This window comes from Eptatretus burgeri, chromosome 6, assembly GCF_056783735.1.
Source record: "Eptatretus burgeri isolate ZD-2024b chromosome 6, Ebu_testis_v1, whole genome shotgun sequence".
In the NCBI taxonomy this organism is placed as follows: Eukaryota; Metazoa; Chordata; class Myxini; order Myxiniformes; family Myxinidae; genus Eptatretus; species Eptatretus burgeri.
The window spans coordinates 15,381,724-15,399,707 of record NC_140966.1 but is presented as its reverse complement, the minus strand read 5'-3'; the positions used below and the strand labels follow the sequence as shown (position 1 = coordinate 15,399,707).

At 46.7% G+C, this 17,984-nt stretch overlaps 1 protein-coding gene and 1 long non-coding RNA gene across 2 annotated transcripts in view; both read left to right on the top strand.

Annotated features, from left to right (window-relative positions):
- Nucleotides 1-159, top strand: part of ZNF143 (zinc finger protein 143) — a 145,415-nt gene extending 145,256 nt beyond the window's left edge. The window contains exon 15 of the mRNA XM_085887023.1: nt 1-159. This exon is cut by the window's left edge and continues 636 nt beyond it. The gene's annotated coding sequence lies outside the window, so the exon portion shown is untranslated.
- Nucleotides 160-223: 64 nt separating this feature from the next.
- LOC147024346 (uncharacterized) lies at nt 224-17,695 on the top strand. The gene is made up of 2 exons (XR_015058972.1): nt 224-2,880; nt 3,013-17,695. It is a non-coding gene; the product is annotated as an uncharacterized LOC147024346 (long non-coding RNA).
- Nucleotides 17,696-17,984: the final 289 nt, after the last annotated feature.

The window sequence follows — 17,984 nt, the reverse complement described above, 5'->3', positions numbered from 1 at the left end:
ATCTTTCATTCATTCATTCATTTATTTGTTTATAAGTCTCCATTTATTGATGTTTTTTTCTGATAACAGTTGTGGTTGTTTTTGTTTCAACATTTCACTCAATTTCATTGACATTAATATTTTTGCTTTATTATGTTCCCCCTCCACTGGTCCCCACTGGCATATTGGTCTTTGTTTTTTGCCTTTCTCTCTTCCATTTCCACAGTTAGAGGAGCAGCATTTGTGAAGCAGTCCATGGCCATTGGGTGCCTTGATTTGTGGAGTTCTTCATGGGCTAACAATTGGATGCATAGATCACACTATTTCACTTAAATCAGCAGGCCTCTCAATGTGGGAAAATGCTGTCAGGCTGCAAGACATAATTTTGGTTTCATTGAATGTTGCAGGATTCACTCTATTCTACTCAAGGTACATCCTTTCAGTGTGAGCGGAATACCAGTCTGTGTTCGCATCAGCATCTTTTCGGTTGATGTAACAACCATGCTTTAGTTGTTTTTGATTTGAGCAAAAATGCTTTGTTTTTGTACCTGTTCCAAAAATTTGATACTTTCAGTTGGTTAATGATTATTTTTGTACAATTGTTTCAAATTAATTTTTTTGGAAATTGTTTGGGAGCCAGGAAAGATAAATTATGGACTATTTGAACCTGGAAATATATGATTAATGAGGACTTCAAAACGGAGGTGGGAATGCAAATGGGTCATGCCATTCCAACATCATCGTTGGACTCGATTTAGATGTTCCTTTTAAGTTTTTAAATGGTGTGGCGATGTTCAGACAAATAATTTAAACATAACTAACGGAATAAAATGTTATATTTTTCCATGTTTGGTCAAATTTAACTGTTTCTTTTGTACATTGTTTGCTCATTTTGGCCCTGTGTTCAATCACACTGCTCACCCTTCAAAAAATAATGAGCATTGAATATAAATTGGAATCGGACTCTGGCAATGGTATCTCGGCATCCACTAATTGGAAAAGAGATTAAATAAAACATGAAGTTTATTACATTAATAAACAAGTGCAAGCAGGTGAAAAAAGCTTTATTTTGCTGTGCCTGTGAAGCATTGAAAGAATGGTTTGAAGTTAAATACGATCTTTTTTTGTTTGTTTGTTTTTTATTATTCAGCCTGCCTTTCTTTCGATGGCATTTTTTGGGACAAGCTGTACATACTTCGCTCCACAAAATTTGAGGTGGATGGCTATCTCAATTTTGTGGGGTTTTTTTTCTGACTGATCAGATGATTTTACATTTTGACAAATGCGACCATTTTTTTTTTTAACATCAGAAACACCCGCTCCCTTTGGGAGAAGCCTGGGGGAGTGGGGGACGTGGGACAAATATATTTTGTGCTGTGGCTAATGATCCCCTGTCTAGCAGGGGTCAGTAAACCATTTACACGATGGCACATGTACAGGTGAAAATCATTAGAAGGGGGAGGGGGGATTTTTTTGACATTGATCTTACCATGGGTAGTACCAACACATACGAAAATTTAGTGGAGATCTGCCCAGCCCTGGGGTTTTTTCTCGATGATTTGCAGATACACACACATCCACACAGAGAATTGCCTTGTTTAATATAGTAGGATTATCATAATCTGCACAAACCAGGCTTTCAGAAAATATGATACATATAGCAGTTTTTAGTGTAGTAGGGTCACAACACATAGTGAGGTTTGAACTATAGGTAAAAAAAATGAAAGTGTCTGACCGCTCTGTGAAAAGCAATATTTGGGCATTTTCTGCTAGTTTGGGGTCTGAAGAGCAGATTTAGTTCTGTGTACCAATTCTCATCCCCCTGCACTGCTCCCCCACCTCCCTTGAAGGGGGGAGCATGTGGGTGGAAAGCCTGTCTGACACAACTTGGCTATTTATCATTGAAGAATGTTGATTTTTGGTGTCAGATGAAAGTCTGTCTGGTCCACAACATTTGTAGAACAAATTAACTTCAGGTATACTCACATATATGCCCCCAAGCGAACCCAACCCACCACCCCCCTCAGGGGTGGGGGAATGTTCTCATGATCCCCAGTCTGACAACAACTGTCAAGAAACCCTGTGTGTGACAAATGAAATTATATATATATATATATATATATATATATATATATATATATATATATATATATATATATATATATATATATATATATATATATATATATATATATATATATATATATATATCAGTGATCTCAAACATGACCTTCACAACGGTCAGCACGACTTCGGGTCGATAAAAGGAGAGGGTGGGTGCATCATTTCTTCATTTATAGTTTAATAGCAGTCATGGTGAAACCAATGCAGTGTCTGGCGGCATTGGCTTCATCATGACTGGATTTATCCGCAGGGGGTTAGGAGCTTCACTCCTACTTGGGGAAGTAGTGTTCCCCCAGCCACCGGACTCCTTTGCAGGAGAGACAGTGGGATGTTTGTTTGTATATGATATCATGAAATTATTTCTAAGTGTGTTTTGTTTTTTTTGAAAAGCATGCATTTTGTTATTTTTCCTATAATTATCTAATTATATTATGGTTATTACTTCCACCACTGCAGGTGAAGGAAGTTATGTTTTCACCCTGTTCTGTCTGTTAATTGCCGGAATCCTTCGGATTTCGGCAATTATGTTGGTCGGTTGTTTGTGTCATTCGTTTGTTTGTGTGCAGGATATCTCAAAAAGTTGCAGATGGATCCGGATGAAATTTTGTGGAACTTTTGGGTGTGTGACAAGGATGAACTGTTTAGATTTTGGTGAAGATCTGGATCAGGATCCGACTACTATAATTTTTAAAGTGATTCTTCACCATTGAGAGATCGGGCCAAAAATGATATTTTTACGGTTGTGGAAATTCGCATGACACCATAAAGAGTCCTCAGGTGAGATATCTCGATAGGTCCATGTCCAGTTAGCCCGCACCCGTTGTATACAGGGAATTTATGTGATCCATCCAGGCTGTGATGCTTTGAGTGAGCCATTTTTCTGTTCTATCTTTTATTTCAAACAAACAGCATCTCAACAACCACGCCATCCCCACCACAGCGCCAACCACACTACAACGACGCCACCTCCACCACCTACGCCACCACATCATCGCTTCTACAACCATTCGCAAACACAACCACCTTCGCCTTTACCTTCGCAACTTCATCCCACATCATCGTTTCTACGGCCATTCCCAAACACCACCAGTCAACACCAAACGTCGTGTTCCCTGAGCCGTTCGGCAGTGGAGGCCGAACGCGTCGATCCGTGGATCAGGAATGCTTCACGCCCACTTCTCCTCCGTCCAATGGGCAAGCGCGAGGCGGCTTGGCCTTGCCTCCAGGCGCGTGTAGGTGAATTCCGTCTATGCAAATTTTAGGATCAGGAGAGGATCACGCCCATTTTTGTCCGACCAATGGCTGACCGGGGGGGGGGCGGTGTGGCCCCACCTCCAATCGCGTTTTGATCCGGGAATTTGCATATCGGCGCCTCCTGAGAGCTAGAAAGGTATGAGCGCAAGGCGACTCACGGGCGTGAGTTAAGTGTGAGTTAAGCGTGGAGCGAGGAGCGTTGAGCGTTGGGGAGCAGAGTTGAGAGTTGAGCTGGAAGAAGTGGAGTGCGCGCGGTGGAGCTGCAGGCGGCGGGTCGGGGCAAGGGAGCTCGGGTCCGAGGCAAGGACGGCGGTCGGCGACGAGGTTGCGGTGTGGGTGATCGCTCGTCTCGGGACCCAAGCCAGCCAGCCACTCCCCTCCCCCAGGGCATCAACAATTTCCCCTTCCCCCGTGCTGAGATAGTGCAAAGGGGGGCCCCGTTCCTCTCCCACTCCAAACGTGGTACCAACAAGCATGCCAGGGGCACGGAGTCGGGGCACAGCGGCGCGGACATTTTGTGGCTTGCCCGACAACGCGTCACGAGGACGCGGGTAAGACTCCCCGGTCTTGCGGACCTGGCCGCTCCTCTCGGTCCCGTGCACATTTGGCCTACGGGCCTGTCTGCCTCCTTGTCTGTGAGGGTGGCTTCCTTCTTTTGCTTTTGTGTAAATGTGTGTTGGCACCGTCTGTGAAGTAAAACTGTGTAAGTGTTGCCGTGGGTACGCGTTAGGTCGGTGTCGACTGTTCTTCTTGCCTTTGCTTTTTGTGTATTCTGTATGGCTGTATATACGTGCTTTCCGTGTGTCGCGAAATAAAATGCTTGCTTGTTGAACTGTGCCCGTTTCGCTTCGTCTTTTCTCTATTTTAATCTCCATCTTGCATCACGTAAGGGGTTCGTAGTGGGTTCAACATCCCGGTAACTATTCTGAACCGTCCAGGTCGACGATAACACCTGCTCGGTTATCCCGATAGCACGAAACGGGCCGCCCAAGCGGCTCGTGTCCGGAGTCGACCTGTGGCGAAGTACGATCGCCCGGTTAACCATCCGTGTGGGTACTTAGGTAGGTCAAGTTTGGCGAACAACCCTACCCTACGCGGGTGGCCGATTGGCACGATTGTGGTGAGGTCGAAAGGCCCACCTGTGACTAGCTCCTGGCATTGGTCCGAGAGGGTCCATGGGGAAGCTCAACCCCATATTCTGAGCACGGACTTTGCCGGCAAACTGAGTCGCATAATGGCGGCGCGATCGCACCCCAGCGCAGCACGGAGCGAGCGGCTATTTATGGTGCTGCGAATGGTGCGACACGAGGCGAGCACTCCAAACAGCCGTTTCAAACCACGTGGGCATGGCAGGCGAGGCAGGCGGACATTGGCGGGCTTTGGAAAGAATTGAAGGAAGAATGGAGGACCGAGCTCAAAGAAAAACAGAAACACGAGCTGGAAGTAAAACAATTAAAGAAAAACTATTGGAGAAGTCAAGACAGGCCAAGGAACTAGAGGGGAAAGTGGGAGAAATAGAATTGAGCATCCATAAGTGGGAACAAGAGACGAGCGAGCTGAGCGAGAGAATGAAAGAGGAGCGAATTGGTAACTCCCAGGATAGAAAGCGCATGGAAGAAGAATGGAAAAAAAAGTTAAAGCAACTAAAGGGAGAGGTAGAAGAAGGTATTCAGGAAAGGAAAAGCTTGGAAGAGAAGGTAAAAAGAGAACACTTGGAGTATGATGAGGTGAGAGAGAAATGTGATGAAATGGACGAAATGAAGAGAAAAGCATGGTTGGCATATGAGAGGGTGAGCAGGGCAAGGAAAGGGATGAACAGAGAGAGGAAGAATGGAAAAAAGTTGATGAGATACTGGAGCACAAAGCCAAAGAGAGGGAATTACAAGACGAGCTGGAGACGTTGAGAGAAGAAAGAACGACAGCGGAGAATGAAACGTTAAGGAACCACACTGTACAGATCGAACAGCTGGAAGCGAAGGCCAGATTAAAGATTGAGATGCAAGAAAGAGTAATGAAAGAAGAACGAATGAGACAGGAGAAGGAAATCGGCCAACTGAAGGAAATAACGAGATTGCAGAATGAGGAACAAGGAAGACAGTGGAAGAGGAAATACAAAGAACAAGGAATGAGACAGGAGAAAGAAATCAGTAAATTAAAGGAAAAAACGAGATTGCAGAATGAGGAACAAGGAAGACAGTGGAATAGGAAATACAAAGAACAACGAATGAGAAAGGAGAAAGAAATCAGTCAATTAAAGGAAATAACGAGATTGCAGAATGAGGAACAAGAGACAGTGGAATCGAAAACAAAAAGAGTATGAATTTGAAACTAAACGACAAAAGGAAAAAAATAGGTTGGAGTATGAGGAGAAAGTGAAGGAGCAAGGAATGAAGCAGGAAGGAGAAATCAGTCAATTGAAGGAGACAACGAGATTGGAGAGAGAAGAACGAGAGGAACAGTGGGATATGAAACAACAAGAACATTAATTTGAGGTTAACCAATTGAAGGAAACTATGAGGTTGGAGAATGAGGGACGGGGGTGAAAGAAATTTTAAAAAGAAAGACAAGAACAATTAAAAAAGAAAGTAAGGTTGAGGTATACAGAGATAATGGAAGAGCAACGACTGAAACAGGAAAGAAATCAACCAATTGAAGGAAACTATAAGGTTTGAGAATGAGGGACAGGGGGTGAAAGAAATTAAAAAAAAAAGACAAGAACAATTAAAAAAGAAAGCAAGGGGGAAGTACAAACAGATAATGGAAGAACAGCGAATGAAACACAAAATGGAGATGAACCAAATGAAGAAAACCACGAAACTGGAGAAGGAAAGACAGGAGAGGAAACAAGAAAGAGTAGTGAGAGAACAGCAAATGAAACACAAAAGGGAGATTAACCAAATGAAGCAAACAACGAAACTGGAGAAGGAAGGACAGGAGAGGAAACGAGGAAGAATAGTGAGAGAACAGCGAATGAAACACAGGAAGGAAATGAGCCAATTGAAAGAAACGATGAGACTGGAAAATGAAGAGCAGGAGAGACTGTGGGATAGGAAACAAAAACAAAATGAGGTTGAAATTAATGAACTCAAGGAGAGAGTAAAATTGAAGTCCAGAGAGATGGAAAAACTCCAGAAAGAAACAGAAACTAATAAATGTACAGAGACACGGGAGATAGAGAGTGAATTGGACGGGGTTAGTGATAAACAAACACACACATTGAGGTAGTGGAGCACCATAAGGGGGAGCTGGCGGACTGTTTCGGGACCCGGTGCGAGCAGCTGGATGGCCTCCTTCGGGAACGGAGGGAGACTCTATTCTCCCTTGAAGCTGATCACGACCAGGTGGGTTAGGTCGTGCTTTGCGAGGTCGAGGGGATGAGTGCTGCGAACGGGTGCACGCCGAGCTTGGGGGGTATAGAGACCCCAGAACCCCTGGTGGTGGCACTAATCCCCAGTGTGATTGTCCCGGTGTGTGTGGTGAAAGGTGTGAGTGCGCCCGTGTGTGTGGTGTGGTGGCGAGTGTGCCAGGATGCGTGCTTCCCAGCACGCCGTGTGTGAAAGGGGCACCGCGAGTGGAAGGAACCACGTGTACGCCAGAAAGGGCATGCGTGAGTGAACGGCCGAGTGCAAGGGAGACCGTGTGTGTGAGAGAGCGGTATGTGAGGGAGATGACGGTCGGCATGCGGGAGCACGCAGCCGCATCTCCAAGAGTGAGTGTAATGGTGAGGTGTGTGAGTTTCGTGACACGCGGGAGCTTGAGCGCGTGGAGGGAATGGAGACGACGACGGCGACAAAGGGACAAGGGCCGCGTAGCGGCCGGAGCTGTAATGGGGACCGTGCCGGGTTTGCCCAGCAGTGAGCGCGAGGTCCATGCTGTGCAACGCACGAGGCCGCCATGTGCTCGCTTGCGGGAGTGAAGCTCGGTCCGGAAACGCCCGCGGTGGATGTTGCTGATCCCGCGACGGACACAGTTTAGGCAGGACAACGGATTTGGACCGGATGGGTTCTCCACGCGGGCGGGTGTGTGAAGCTCCAACGGGCAGAACACATGCGTTCGCGTGGGGACCCCTCGAAATGCGAGGCTTGGTTTTTTTAATGCGCACGGTGACGTCATGGCTGCGTGTAGGGTTGGAATCCGGCAGGAGGGTGAATCCCTGCCGGATGGTGCCGTCCAAGAGGGACAAGGGACGCGAACAGCTGCCATGACGTCACGCCAAAGGTGCGCGGCTGTGAAATTCCGCGCTGGTGCGCAGGTTGCAAGTTGCCGTGCTGTTGCCGCGCTGTTGCTGCGCGAGGAAAAAAAAGTAGCAAGCCTCGTTTCGGGTGAACAGGATTCCCGGGCATGGGGTGGAAGACCCCCCTGCCTGGGCACAGGATGGGAACTAGCTCGGGGGAAGGGTTAGTGTTAGCTTGACCGGCTCCATGGGGCAGGGGTAAGTCCTCATGGGGCCCGTGGAATGGATTAGTTCGAGGGATTGTAGTGAGATTTAGGTTGGGAAAATTGATTTTTGGATTTGAGGACAAAGACAAACTTTGGATGTGTAGTGGGGACGTAGCTTAGCTACGTAGGTTAAAAGGATGTGCTATTAGTTTAAGGGACGACGTGGGAGCACGAGGTAGTTAGGGGATGTAGTGAGCAGGATGGCAGGATTCAGCAATGTGTGAGTTGGGAAGTGTGGAATGGGACGTGTACTTGATGAGTGAGTGAGGCCAGTGGGTCTGTATGCATGGAGCGAATGTGGAATGCATGGTGCGATGAGTGATTGGGGGGAGGAGTGATTCCCGCCCAAGAGACCCCGGGGTCAGTGTAGAGTGAGTTCGTGGGTTAGTTAAATTGACAAAATGGAGGTCGTTTTGCTGTTGGTGGGAGTGTAGGCTCGATACCTATTTGGAGGGGTGCAGGAGCCCTGTTGACGGGCTGGGAGCATGGCTGCGAAAGGTGAGTATCGCTAAGTGGGTACCCCGGGCACCAGGCTAGTCAGCCGCAGTAGGCCAAGGGCCCATGGGGGGCCGGGATAGCGTAGTGGGCATGTGTGCGCCCGCATGATGCGGGGGCCCGGGGCGCCCTTAGCCGCGTGGGCCATGCATTGGGCACGGACACCCAGGGAAGGTGCCCGGGGCGCCAGCCTGCCACATGAGCATTTCAGGGGAGTCGCCAGGGAGGGCACTCCCCGGTGTTGAGGGAGCTGGTAGGCTCGGAGGCAGTGTAGTGCCCGGGGTGCCATCGTCGGAGAATTGGCAGAGGGTCGTGCCTGCCAAGGGAGCCACGCGTCCCAGCCATGAGACCGTGTGAGGGCACGAGAGAAAATTGGGGGGCGAGGCTCGAAATTTGAGAGGACACCAACACAGGCGACGGGAATCTGGGTTGTTAGAACCAATAGATTAAGCGAGAGGCGCTTGTTGAAAGCCCCGGGGTAGTTTTAAGGTTAATGGATAGGGTAGATTAGGAAGTGTACCCTTCCGCACCATCCATCCCTTCGCTCTCTTTGTGGGCTGCTGGACCCACTTTGGGTTAATGATCGCTGAAGTCTGGGGAGGCCATCCTGAGGCTTCGTTGGGCCTCGACACAGGACGCTAGCCCTCCCTTATTCCCCTCCAGGAAGGGAACGTAGGGGTTGGGAGTAGGCTAGGAGACGATAGGTTAGCTGAACGAGAACGATAAAGGGGGTTTGGGGACGAATTATAGTGGGAGGTATAGAAATAAAACAAAAAAAATTAATTGGGGCAAAATTGGTTTTTACAAATTAAGGGAGTGGGTATGGACAGAGACAGGCAAAGGCGATAGGTTGGGAGGGAGACGGGTAGGTAGGTCCGAGCCCGCCTTCTGAGTGGCCAGCACCACCGCACTCCCTCCACCAACCTCCACTGAAAGGCAAAGGCTGGCCAACTTCATCGGCTGGCTGTATTACTTCAAGGCCTGTGCCGGCCCACTTCATTGGCTGGCTGTTTTGCTGCGAGGCCTGTACCGGCCGGATCGTCTGCAGCTGTGCTTCAAGGCCTGTGCCGGCCAGTTCATCTGCCGGCTGTGGTTACTACAGCGGCCTTGCCATGCCTTGCCTGTCCACCTTTGCCATGCCATGCCCACTGCCCACGTTCCCCAGCCCCCGTTCTGTTTTGATTTGCCCCCCCCCTTGTTCATTGCCATGTGCGCCAGGATTGTCGTGCAGTTTGCGAGGACTTTTCTGTTGGCAGCTACACGGGCCTGCAGTGGCGGCCTGTGCATCGGTTTTCTTTTGACTTTTTCTGCCTGCAGAGTCCATTGATCCTGGGCCATGGTTTAGTGTAAAATTTGTAATGTTAAGGTGTGATGTACTGTAAATATGAGTGCGCCCCCGGCATGTATGTCTTAGCACCGGCAATTTATTTAAGTCGTCTGTATGAGTGGGTTTGTTTAGTTAGTTACTCAGCCCTCAGCTTATTTATTTTGGGGACACGAATACAATGAATGTCGTACTCAGGGATCTGAAGGTAAAACGTACGAGGGGAGAACTGCACATGATGGCACACAAAAATTTGACGACTCGAGGCGAGTCTGTAAAAAGGGGAGGGGGTAGTGTTATGGTTGTGGAAATTCGCATTACACTATAAAGAGTCCTCAGGTGAGATATCTCGATAGGTCCATGTGTAGTTAGCCCACACCCGTTGTATAGAGGGAATTTATGTGATCCATCCGGGCTGTGACGCTTTGAGTTAGCCATTTTCTGTTCTATCTTTTATTTCAAACAAACAGCATCTCAACAACCACGCCATCCCCACCACAGCGCCAACCAGACTACAACGATGCCACCTCCACCACCTACGCTACCACATCATTACTTCTACAACCATTCACAAACACCACCACCTTCGCCTTTACCTTCACAACTTCATCCCACATCATTGCTTCTACGGCCATTCCCAAACACCACCAGTCAACACCAAACGTGGTGTTCCCGGAGCCGTTCGGCAGTGGAGGCCGAACGCGTCGATCCGCGGATCAGGAATGCTTCACGCCCACTTCTCCTCCGTCCAATGGGCAAGCGCGAGGCGGCTTGGCCCCACCTCCAGGCACGTGTAGGTGAATTCCGTCTCTGTCCGTCTATGCAAATTTTAGGATCAGGGGAGGATCACGCCCATTTTTGCCCGACCAATGGCTGACCGGGGGGGGCGGTGTGGCCCCGCCTCCAATCGCATTCTGATCTGGGAATTTGCATATCGGCGCCTCCTGAGAGCTATGAAGGTACGAGCGCAAGGCGACTCGCGGGCGTGAGTTAAGTGTGAGTTAAGCGAAGAGCGTTGAGCGTTGGGGAGCGGAGTTGAGAGTTGAGCTGGAAGAAGTGGAGTGCGCGCGCTGGAGCTGCAGGCGGCGGGTCGGGGCAAGGGAGCTTGGGTCCGAGGGAAGGAGGACGGCGGTCGGCGACGAGGTTGCGGTGTGGGTGATCGCTCGTCTCGGGACCCAAGCCAGCCAGCCACTCCGCTCCCCCAGGGCATCAACAATTTCCCCTTCCCCCGCGCTGAGATAGTGCAAAGGGGGGCCCCGTTCCTCCCCCACCCCAAACGTGATGCCAACGAGCACGCCAGGGGCACGGAGTCAGGGCACAGCGGCACGGACATTTTGTGGCTTGCCCGCCAACGCGTCACGAGGACGCGGGTAACACCTCCCCGCTCTCGCGGACTTGGCCGCTCCTCTAGGTCCCGCGCACATTTGGCCTACGGGCCTGTCTGCCTCCTTGTCTGTGAGGGTGGCTTCCTTCTTTTGCTTTTGTGTAAATGTGTGTTGGCGCCGTCTGTGAAGTAAAACTGTGTAAGTGTTGCTGTGTGTACGCGTTAGGTCGGTGTCAACTGTTCTTCTTGCCTTTGCTTTTTGTGTATTCTGTATGGCTGTATATACGTGCTTTCCGTGTGTCGCGAAATAAAATGCTTGCTTGTTGAACTGTGCCCATTTCGCTTCGTTTTTTCTCTATTTGAAACTCCATCTTGCATCACATCACGTAAGGGGTTCGTCGTGGGTTCAACATCCCGGTAATTAATCTGAACCGTCCAAGTCGACGATAACACCGCTCATTTATCCCGATAGCACGGAACAGGCCGTCCAAGCGGCTCGTGTCCGGAGTCGACCTGTGGCGAGGTACGATCGCCCGGTTAACCATCCGCGTGGGTACTTTGGTAGGTCGAGCTTGGCGAACAACCCAACCCTATGCGGGTGGCCGATTAGCACGATTGTGGTGAGGTCGAAAGGCCCACCCGTGAATAGCTCCCGGCTTTGGTCCGAGAGGGTCACGACAGAAATGTCCGTCCGGTGGGCGACGTGCCGCGATTCGAGTTACGTGGCCGTTCACACGCCGGCGGGCGCGAATTCGCAACAATATATAGCACGATATCTCAAAAAGTTCTGGATGGATTCTGATGAAACTTGGTGGATATGTTTGGTGTCTGACAAGGAAGAATTGATTCATTTTTGGTGAAGATCCGGATCCGGATCTGATAATTTATTAAGTGATTCTTCACAATTGAGAGATCGGGCCAAAAATGATATGTGGCACGATATCTCAAAAAGTTGTGGACTGATTCGAACGAAACTTGGAGGACTGGTTGGGTGTGTTGCAAGGACAAATTGATTCGATTTTGTTGAAGATCTGGATCTGGATGCAAGAATTATTTAATTTCAAAGTGATTCTTCACCATTGAGAGATAGGGCCAAAAACGATATAGTACTGTATAGCATGATATTTCAAAAATGTATTGGGCCCAATATGTTCTCGTGGATCAGGCATTATGTGGCGTAGGTATGCGCTCTACCGAGTGCCCTTCTAGGTATTATTGCTTTCGTTATGTGTGTAGGTAGGCCTTCCTTCTTCTTGTCTGCTTTCATGGGATTGCCGTCAATGTTTAGTGTAAATAACCTTTCACATGAGAGTTTCTGTCATTGGTTATTATCTCCACTTGTGGGTTTCGGGACGTCGGAGGACTCCCAGAACGCAAAATCTTCACATCCTTTTTCGGTAAAGGACAATGATTCATGAACCAAACTGTGAAGTTTCATTCTTACAGCCTCGTTCCAAGGGTTCTTTACAAAATCTCCACTGAACCTCTGACAGCCTCCACTTGTAGCTAGTTTGTAGTGATTTTCCCCGGAATTATTTTTAAGTATTCAGTCAGGGTTTCTTTATCATTCTTGTAGCTCCAACTATCACTAGTATAATTTCAGCTTTTGTAATTTCCAGGTTCTCTTGACCGCATTTTACAGATCCTGGTATTTGGTCATTTTCCTGATTTCTATAGCATTTCAGCCAAAGTCATTGGGAACTGAAACCTCGTTCAACAATGCTGACTTCCTTTTTCTGTACTATATGACCCCTCTCATGGTCCCTCATTTCTCTTATTCAGGACATCTTCCTCATCACAGAGAAGGCCAAAGCAATCAAATATGCATCCAGAGGCATGTCACAAATATGATTGACACAATTGAATGATATGGGAACCGATTTCAAGATGTTGGTGAAGAACTTGCGTCCTTGCACGGATACGTCTGCACCATCAAGTCCTCTGCTGTTGCTGTACGGCAGTTGCCTCAGATTGAGGAAGCTAAGTACACAGAGTTTCGGACAGCTGTTTTAGAAAATACAACTCGTAACATAATGGCCCCAATCACAAAGAACAAACTTATTTTTTTCAAGGAAACGAAGAATAAAGTGACAAATTGAAAGACTACGAAGCTGGCACTTTAAAAAGATCATGTATCCCTTTTTGGTGAGCTCTGTCATGTTGCACAATAGGGAAGGGAATCTGGCAATGTTATTTGAGCATTAATCAGTACTCACACCATCATCAATGAAGCCTACTTCTGACAAGGCAGCTCTTCTTGAAATTATTCTCCAAAAGGTAAATATGAACAAAGATGACACTGAGACCGAATATGCAATTCCTCCGATGTCCTATGGAACTATTGTCATTGATCGAGGACTTCTCATACGCACAATGATTCCAAAGCCAACTTACACCACATTCGATGCCGTTTTTTACCACTATGCTCTATCCATACTTGAGATCTCAATTGCATAGCTGCGATCTGCTCCACATTGTTTGGGATTGGTATCTTTAGCACAGTATGAAAACCGAAACTAGATTAGAGAGAGGTGGCCCAACATCAGGAACTCGCAAACGTGTGCTGGGTGCCACACGAGTCCCGCATGGTCCTCAACTTTGGAAACAACACCAGATACCATGATCGCAAACATCTTCTGGTAACATTAAAGGACAGTGTTCTTCATATTGGTCCTGGCGACATCGTGATCAATACCTCATGAAGAAGCCGATACACGTATCGTCATACATCTTATGGCCGCTCCTCAGACATGCCAATCTCTTATCCGGACTGGTGACACAAATGTCCTGGTTTTTACCGTTGCTCATCTGTCTACTATTGACTGAATCTCCCCTGGTGTTGAACTCTGACATTCAAAAGAGGAAAGGACACCTCCTTCCTGAATGTGAATGCCATTAGCCACTCTCTTGGACCACAACGGACCAGAGCTCTTACCTTCTTCCATGCCATCTCAGGCTGTGATTCCACCAGGAGCCTAACAATAAAGGGGAAACAAATGTGGTGGAATGCCTGGCAAAGGATTCCTGAAGCCACAGATAAACCATCTGCAGAAAACAGTGAAGAACATCAAACTGTCCTGAAATGGATGGTTTGCAGCATGTATGACCCAATGGAAAAAATTGGCAGTTCTACAAATGACCTTTGGTGCTTCCTCTTCTCCAAGAAGATGCATCCACATAGGATGCATGGTGGCTTCATGTTCGGAGGGCAGCATACCAAGCTGCTTTGTGGGCCACAAGTCATCAGCTCATCATGGATCAGGTCCCTCTCCAGTTTAAATGGAAGAAGGAGAGTGATTGTGGTGGACTAGTGTCCATTTGGACCATGAGCAGGGTGGCTGGGGAGGTCTTTAAGTAGATGTAACCTGCAGTTGCTGAGGAAGATGTCAGTCAGACAAGGGTGGGAAGTTGTCTGCTGCCAGGCCCAACTCAAGTGTACAAGACGCTGTAAGTGCATTTGTTCTTCATTCTCCACCTCGCAAGTGTTCATCATTTATTTCTTCTTAAGATTATTTTGTAATTTTCTTCTCAATAAATTATTTTTAAAAAGGACCGCCTGTTCTGAATCTCATCTCGGTCAAGAGCAACAGTCACTCAAACCCCCTGCAGACCCCCTCAGACCGTGATTTTTTTAATGCTGAGAACAAACTTTGGAACATCAAGGGTGATGAAGATTGTGGTCAAGTTGCATTGAAATTCTGTGTAGTTTGGAGAAGAGAGCAACTACATATTTTGGGGGGGGGTCAGAACCCCTCCCCCCCCTGTAGACTCCCTTGATGAGTGCAGATTTTGATGCAGTCAATACACTTTGGTACATGAAGGTTGTGGTCATGTTTCAGAGAAGAGAGCAAATACCAATTATGGGGGGGTCAAGACCCTTCCATCGACTCATTTAATGTGCGCTGATTTTGATGTGGTCAATTTACTTTGGTACACCAACGGGTGATGAATGTTGTGGTCAAGTTTCATTAGAATTGTTTGTTTGGTTCAAGCGATAATGACCTGGTGTTTACGGACGGACTGACTGATTCACTCACTCACTCACCACTCACTCACTCACTCACCTACAGACACTGCTCGTTCGTATTAGCTCACGTGACTGAAGTCCAGGTGAGCTAAAAATGGATGGTCAAGGAAGATTCCAGCATTAAATACTCATGACCACATGGGTATGTCCTTGTGACAATGTTTATGCATTCATTGGAGGAATATGGGTGTGTGTGCATAAATGAGAATCAACGATTTACAACTGTTTTTGTAATTTTTTATAAATATATCAGTCAGTGTCGGGTTGGTTAGAGGATGGGTTCTCCATGGACCATCCATTTTTTAAAAACTACATTTTTATACTTGTATGTTAGATTTTTAAGAATTAACAAATCGAAAGTCATGCTGATGATTGTGAAGGTCATGTTTGAGGTCACTGATACATGCACCAATGAATTTCTCTTGAAAAATTGATATTATTTAATGTGTCACAAATAAGGTTTCTTGACAGCTGGTGCTGGATTCGGGATGATGAGAACATCCCCTCCCCCTTTAGTGGGGAGGAGGTTGGGGAGGGAGTGCGGTTCTCACGGGGGCATATATGTAAGTATACCTGAAGTTAATTTGTTCTACAAATGTTGTGGACCAGACAGACTTTCATCTGACACCAAAAATCAACGTTCTTCAATGATAAATAGCCGAGTTGTGTCAGACAGGCTTTCTACCCACATGCTCCCCCCTTCAAGGGAGGTGGGGGAGCAGTGCAGGGGGATGAGAATTGGCACACGGAACTAAATCTGCTCCTCAGATCCCAAACAAGTAAACAATGCCCAAATATTGCTTTTCACAGAGTGTCGGACACTTCATGTTTTTGATCCCATTAATGGAGATTATAAACAGAAAAACTCATTTTTACGATACTGTAGTGTTTAACTGAATATTATTATTTTGCCAGTAAAGGTGTTGTTAAGCAGCATTTTATACTTGAAATATCGGCATCGTCCCCCTTTCCCTCGAAAAAAGTCAATTTCTGCACTGGGATATCAGATTAACTAAGTTAATGAGTTGTGTTATTGTTTGGTATTGAATATGGCAATCATGGAGTTATCCCAGTAATTTTCAGAGAGAAAGAGAGGAAGAGATAGATGGGTGGGTTACAACTGACCCTCTGTCTTCTGCCACATAGAAAAGGTTGAGCCATTGTGGATGGGTTTATCGGATGGAAATAAAATAATTTCTCAGGTTGCAATGGAAAGACAGAAATTGAGACATGACAAGTCAGCGGTACTTTTAAAAATTCCCAGCAGTATTGTTCTAATTGTCCGGGTTACAAAATCTGTAAAATAGCACAAATCTTATGGTACATTCACATTTGAACATCGACTGAAACTTGAAGAAGAAGAAGAAGAATAAGAAGACTAAGAAACAATTCCAGCTTGTTCTGTTTTTTTTTTTTGTAAACAAAATCTCGGCTTGTGTAAGAGCCATAACATATAATAGAACAGAACAGCTACAACACAATGGAAAGGAGGGGGAAACGCCAGCAAAAAGGGAAACATTGAGGAAGATTGCACAAGGGGAGGAATGAGAGAAACACACCAGCAATAAAGGCACCATGTCCAGCAGGCTGCTTTGAGTTCTGAGGTGAGAAAGGGGTGTCTTATTGGTCTCCTCGCTTTGTAACCTACAGCATGAAGCTGATTCCAGACAGTTATCATGTATAAGCTCTGAAAGAGATTCCATTCATGCCGTAACACTGTGCTTGTGGCAGGAGGAATACGTCAGATGAGCCTGATCGGAACTGCATTTTCTCTGTTAGAGGTCATCCAGGTCCAAGCCTGTCTTTTTTGATGTTTGCAGACTAATCAATCTGCTGATAACAGTGCAATAGAAGCCAAGCTGATGTCAAATTTCACTGTAGGATGTCTCAGCATTGTTCCTCCCAATAATTTGCCATATTTGGGCTTCGCTAAGTCTTCTATGGGCCATAATATCACAGTACGTCAATGGAAGTATGCACCAATACCATTACCTTCTCCAAACCTTGATCAGGTGAAAGTGTTTTTTTCAAGTTGATATCCCTCCTATTGGGCTGCATGTACTGGGTGTGCAAAATTGCCTTCTCCGAGTGATGCATGGAATAGAACAGTGATGCATACAGTCTGTGCATCAAGGGTTCCTTCATTTACATTTGGGGGGGGGGACATTGAATATGATTAAAAAACAATTTTTGCACCAGCACCATTTTGCAAGTGTCCTTAACGTTTTTCCATGTGCATGTGAACACACAGACAAGCTTGTCAGAAGAGCTCATTGTGTGACCCTGTCTGTTACGTATTTTGCTGGTAGCTAAGATTATCCACAGTGGCTTTCCCTGCAAACTACATTATACCGGGCAGGAGATTTACCACACTTAATAATGCACTTTGTTTTCTCGAGACAGGTGTGTGTGTGTGTGTGTGTGTGTGTGTGTGTGTGTGTGTGTGTGTGTGTGTGTGTGTGTGTGTGTGTGTGTGTGTGTGTGTGTGTGTGTGTGTGTGTGTGTGTGTGTGTGTGTGTGTGTGTGTGTGTGTGTGTGTCATACAAAATGTAACACGTCGATCAATAATTTTGAGAAAATTGCATTTATTTATTCAGAATTTGCTACACACACACACACACACACACACACACACACATACACACACACACACACACACACACACACACACACACACACACACACACACACACACACACACACACACACACACACACACACACACACATATACAATGTAGCCCGAAAGTTACTTTACCCTTGATAAATTTCTCACACTTCCCTCCGTCCCTTCCCCTCTGCACTCACCCCCCTCGCCCGCGATGGTATGCGGAAACACTGACTCAGAAGAATGATAGAGCACATATAGATACAATGAAAAATTCATGATTGTAAGTACTGTACAATAAAACCTGTATATTAAAAGCGTTTAAGAACAATGCTTCACTGGGAAGGGTAAAGTGACTTTCAGGCCACCCTGTCTGTATGTATGTGTATATATATATATATATATATATA